Genomic DNA, 6204 nt, shown 5'->3' on the forward strand with positions numbered 1-6204 from the left:
GTTACAGTACAGACCAAAAGTTTGGACACACCTTCTAATTCAATGGGTTTTCTTTATTCTCATGACTATTTATAAGGCAATAAATCCCACTTATTAACCTGACAGGGCACACCTGTGAAGTGAAAACCATTTCAGGTGACGACCTCTTGAAGCTCATCAAGAAAATGCAGAGTGTGTGCAAAGCAGTAATCACAGCAAAAGGTTGCTACTTTGAAGAAACTAGAATATAAGGGGTATTTTCAGTTGTTTTACACTTTTTTGTTTAGTGCATATTTCCACATGTGTTATTCAGAGTTTTGATGCCTTCAGTGTGAATCTACAATGTCAATAGTCATGAAAATAAAGGAAACTCACTGAATTCAAAGGTGTGTCCAAACTTTTGGTCTGTACTGTATGTCAAAAATGTTTCAGCCAGACGTTCTTAAATTATGTTTAGGTGATCGAAAACATATCTGAGCGAGGAATACAGAGATACTTTCAGCTACTACTGTAAATGCTAAATTAAACTGCTTGGAAAAACATAAACAACCAAATGTAGCATTTATTAAAGCAGCAGAGCTGATTATGTTTAAAAGTAAAATGAAGACCCAGCGTTGGTTCATCAGTATGCTGTGGAGAGGCTGTGCAGGGATCAAATCATTAATGTCTGCAGCTTTTTCCATTAACCCAATGCTTCTCAGAGGAAGGTATTCCAGGTAGCTCAAAGTGTTAATGCACTTCATTTTTAGGTCACATAAACATGTAATATGGGTCAGTAACACTTTATTGAGGTTATATATTCAGCTTGTAGGGGTTTTAAAATGTCAGAATTTCGTAAACTACAAGATGTCTGTAAAATAATTCCTGAGAAACCAAATGTAATGTTTTCAAAATGACACATTTTCTTTTCTTCAACTTCATCCAGAAGCTTTTCAATAAGATTGTTTTTCGCAAATCTGCTAATCTATTAACCCTTTGGAGTCTTGGGTCTAAATGGCCGTTTTGGTCTAATTTTGAATTTACCCTTATATTTTCACCATAAAAACTATTTACCTTACCTTGTTTGGTATCATTATTTTCAGAACATCCTAAACTTTGTGATTTTACAGTGTTTGTTTCATTTTGACAAAATTTATTATCACATTGGAGCAAAAAACACACAGAAACAAAATCCGAGTAGAAAAAATATTGATATTTTTACTATAATATTCACAAAAATGTTGAACAAACCATTTTTACAGCCTAACATGAAAAGTTTTTGGGTAAATTTTAAGAACTTTTGTACAAACTTAGTAAAAAACAAATTACTAGTCATATTTTCACCATATTGTGGGTAATTTCCCAGGCGTTTTTTTTACAACTATTTACAATATTTGTAAAATGGGTGCCACAAGACAAAACAAATTACTTGTGCCATTGTGCAAAGCAGTTTCTGTCAATCAGAAGGCACAATGGCACATCACAGCCCTCACATTTCCATTGCGTGTCCTTCCTGACTTTGTTCACCCGGAGGCAGTGTCTGCACTGCAGTCTGCCGTTTCTGGCATTTTGCTGAGCACTTATGGGCACAGGAATGTGTTCAGCTGCCTTTCTCCTTGGAACACTTGCCATGTCCACACTACAAAGCTGACTGGCCATCTCCACATTGAAGTCTTTGTGTGTCATGGGCTTCACTCCTTTGGCTTTGCACAACTCTTGGTGTAGGATGTAGGCATTTGCTGTGGCAATGTCAACCAAATGCATAAGCACAGTCTTGTACCAACGATAAGTTTTCCGTTGTGCAGAGTAATACTGGATGAGTTGATCAGACAGGTCAACCCCACCCATGTATTTATTGTACGCCAATAAATGTTCCTCCTCCTCCTCCTCCTCCTCCTCCTCCTCCTCCCTGAATAGAATGGAGGGATCACCAAGCTGGAGATGGAAATTAGCATATAATGTGTTTCAGTGTGCATCTACTCCGAATATAATAATTTACTGTACATATCCCATGCCAAACAAAGAAATAAAACAAGAAAAAAAACAAAAAAACAAACCTCATCGTCAAGCTCAAACTCCGAGTCCGAACCTTCTGGCAGCGCGCCTTCGTCCTCTTCACATTCGTACATGTACTTCAGGGCTTGCTGCGCAGTCATGTAGCGACTCATTTTGACACACACTAAACACTAAAAACCGTCTACAAACACTAATGCACACTAACTAACACACGTATGATCTAAAAATCTAATACAAAACACTACTTCCAAAAAATCTAATACAAAACACTACTAGTAAAATCCGAAATCTCAACAGCGCACCGTTCTCTTTCGCCACAAAACTCTCTCCCCGCGCTGCTGTTCCGATCTCAAGTCAAAATGCCCGAAAATGCTTTCTGATTGGTTGCTTCGGAAATGTGGTGCACTTGGAGGAACTCTGAAAAATGGCTTTCATGTTGCATTCGTTCACTTTTTGGTCATAAAACAACTACTGATTGCACTCAACATGCGTAAAATGCGCACTACGCTATGGCTAAAATGATCGATCATATTCCTGGTTTTATTTGGAAGTAAATATAAAACAAAATCAATATAAAAACATTACTTTTACAAAGTTTGAAGTCTCTACTGTCCAACAGAAATGAAGTGCACACTTCTCATGGCGTCTTTTTTTTATACAGAAGTCTTTTAAATGCATGACGTCATGCCCGCCACAGGGCGGGCGTCGACCTCAGAGGTGAACTAATAGTGACGTAATTTTTTTTTCACTTAGTGTATTAGCTAACTTTGAAAACATTTAGCACACAACCTTTTTTTAGGGAAGTCTTATTTATATATTAATTTAATTGGCTGTTTTGAAAACTTTCTGTTGAATAAATTTTGACATCAGTGAAATTTGGTTATTGACTTAGACGATTATACTCTTGCTCTTACTTTGAAGTGGTGAAAACTACGCAGCAATTCTGTTTCCGCGCCTCAAGTGTTTTTCCCCAGCAAACATTACCGAGCAAATGGCAAATATACAGCAAATAAATGAGGCTAGAGAAGAATATGACATATGAATAAACAACCACTGGGTGTTAAATAAATGCAAAAACTCGCATGTATGAATTGTTTTAACAGGTTCTCCACCAGAGATGAAATGCTAATGTTTATTCTGCAACCAGAATGCATCGTTGTAGAACTACAACAAAACATTTAAATATCAGAATATCAAAAGCACTTGAAAAGTATTTACACTCAAAGATATAGGTTTCTTTAGACTATTCTTCGTGTAGACTGAATGTATCGGTTAGCATGAACTGATGTGTTAAAATATAACTGTAAAATTCTAAATGTTTTTAGTTTCTGTGCAACTGTTCATAACATCTTTATGATTAAACATGGAGCTAAATCCCTACCAAGTCAATTCTGTGTAATTAAAATGCATGTTTGGATGGATGGATGGATGGATGGATGGATGGATGGATGGATGGATGGATGGATGGATCCAATACACTATTAATACATGTAGCTTTTATTTTAGTTTGTTCACTTGACCTCCACATTCGAGCAACAGGCTCAGCATTAAATAACATAAAATAACAAAACACGTGATTGTGTTTTAAGTTAAAACATGTTTTTCCGCATCAAGTTGCTCACAGTGTTAGAGGACCAGGAAATATTTTAAAGTGTATCCCAATACTTTATAGTATTACTCAAGAGTAATGTAAATGTTATTACCCATGTCCAATGATATATATATATATATAATATATGTAATATATAATATATAACGTCCTTTAATATTATACTGATTAAAAATTAAAAGTGCTGATTATTAAATGCTAATCTTTACTCCAGTTCCACAAATTTACAAAAATGTGTTTGTTTTTTTTGTTTGTCTTTTGTCATTTTCATTTGTTATTTTTTTCCTTTTTATATATATTTTTATTATTGTTGTCGACTCCCTTCATGTGTCCATCTATAATGGATTACATACACATACAGTATCTGTCCACAGAGAATATATCAGATCTGCTCTGGCTGCTGCGCCTGAGATTGAACACCTACCTTTCATTTATCCTACCTTGGTTTTCCTGAACTGGTCAATGAGGGTGGATCATTTCAGTCACTTTGTTGTGCTTGTTTCTGTTACCAATTTCCTTGAACTTGAGTTGCTGACTCCAGTGGCGACCATGATGTTAACATCTGGTGACTTCATAGTCTCCATCTCGAGAAAAACTGATGATCAGCATCTCCATTTCTTTTTAACCCACGTAGTATTCTGAAAAATGACAGTGAAAATGACAAGGCATTACAACATTAACCATAAGCTCTAAACTACTGATCACCATAGAGAAATCTTCAATGCGATACCCTGACAAGTAGTTTGTAGGAAACTTTTTGTTGACTCTTATCGGCGGGGATGCCCAACTCATCCAGGTGGTGAACTTCCTCTAAGGAAAAGGTTGAAATCCTGAAGCAGCTCTGCATCAGTTCTCCTTTCCTGTTGATGTTTCAACAACTTCAGTCTCACATTCAAAGCTCCAAATTGGCCTCAGTCAGGATGAACAGACGTAGAAGAAGCCAAGGATTTCATGAAACAATGCATCAAGTTCAGTTTATTATTTTAAAATTGTTTACATTTTTTCAAAGTAAGCCAGCAGATTGTATGCAGTCAGACTTTACAGCAATGCCTCAAACTGAAGACGTATGTAGCGTCAGTGGAGAAGAAAAACTCCCCTTTAAATTATGCATTTTTTACACTAGAAAGCAATAGAACTGGACATAAGACACTTTATCGCAGAAATGCTATAAAGCTACAGTCCTTGTCAGTTTGTGACAGCTTATGTTTACTGTTTTCACTCAAACAAAACATGGAACAACAGTTTTAATTTACAGATAAACAAAAGCTCGGTTGTCTACAATGCACAGGTTGTGTCGCGATGCCATACTGCACAGCTGAGAAAAAATAAGAACGAGATTGTAGGACAAAGAATCGACCGTGTGTTACGTTTCCTTTGACAATTTGAAATTGCTTTTAATTCATTGTTTTAAAGTGCTTTAGAGAGAAGTAATGTGTAAAGAAAGCAACTGACTAACTTCATAATAAAAAGCTTGGGTACAACAGTTAGAGAAGGCTATATTCTAAATTACCTCTGTGACCTCTGACCTGCAGATTTAGCAGATGGCTCCACTGTGTTTGAATCTCTCAAACAGTCGTCTTGCAGAAATGGTGGAATCGCCTGAGGCCGCATATTCTTCCGGGACCACAAATAATCGCGCTCACATTTATCTTTGAATTGTTGTACAACATGAATATTGGTTTGAATTATTGGTAATTGTAGTAGTCGATACCAATACGTATGGATAACCATTTCACAAATATTTTGATTCAATTTTAAAACAAAATGTAGAGTAGATATTAAAAAAAAAACAATAAAAATGATATACTTACATTTTTCTTTGAAATCTACATGAATAGTTATTTTAACCCCAAAACATCAGTTCAAAATTTACATTTGTGAGCATAGCAAAATTAAATGATTACTTAATATGTAGATTTCAATCAAGGTTTGTGAAGATTATATTTATTTAAATTATATTTAGTAAGCCTCTGAATCACTTTTTAGAGTGAACATGTTCCTTGTTGCTTTTAAACTTTATTCGCCAAAGCCTTGGCCGCCATCTTTAATCCCCTTTTACAGCTTTTCATTGCAGGCCCAAAGTTGATTTTCAAAAAACCCCAGATTCCACCGATGTCCATCAACCCCCCCCCCCCCCCCCCCCCCACCCCCCCCCCCCCCCCCCCCCCCCACCCCCCCCCCCCCGCTCCAGTTGTTGTTTCACCTACCTCAGTAATGAGTACAGCAGATCCTCACTGTAGCGATTCCTCTTTATGTCCATCCTCGATCTGATGCTAATCCCTGGCGCCATTTTTGTTTCTCAGATGTTTCAGCAAGTCCAGCAGCCAAACAAAATGTTGCACTACGTAAAAGAGCCACCGAAAAACAAAAAAAAATGGCGTCATCGGTGAAAATAAACAATTTAGAAAAAGGTAAATAATCGCAGCGATCTCCAAATATGGCGTTCACCCAAACATCTAGCCGCCTAATCGCTGTTACGATCCCCTGATACTCCATCAGGTGGGTTAAAGCGCCAATTTTTCTTCTTCTTCTGTTTAATGGCGGTTGGCAGACCAGCTACAACGGTTCATTACTGCCACCAACTGGACTGAGTTGTGGGCAGGAAGTTAACTGGGGGTAAA

The 6204-nt window shown here is 37.0% G+C and overlaps 1 long non-coding RNA gene across 1 annotated transcript; it reads right to left on the reverse strand.

Annotated features, from left to right (window-relative positions):
- Positions 1-3874: 3874 nt before the first annotated feature.
- On the reverse strand, positions 3875-5957 carry LOC111609986. Its single transcript, XR_002753436.1, has 3 exons — positions 5791-5957; positions 4314-4443; positions 3875-4221 (listed from the first exon to the last, which is right to left on the reverse strand). It is a non-coding gene; the product is annotated as an uncharacterized LOC111609986 (long non-coding RNA).
- Between the last annotated feature and the right edge of the window lie 247 nt (positions 5958-6204).

This window comes from Xiphophorus maculatus, chromosome 11 (assembly GCF_002775205.1).
Source record: "Xiphophorus maculatus strain JP 163 A chromosome 11, X_maculatus-5.0-male, whole genome shotgun sequence".
Taxonomy (NCBI): domain Eukaryota; kingdom Metazoa; phylum Chordata; class Actinopteri; order Cyprinodontiformes; family Poeciliidae; genus Xiphophorus; species Xiphophorus maculatus.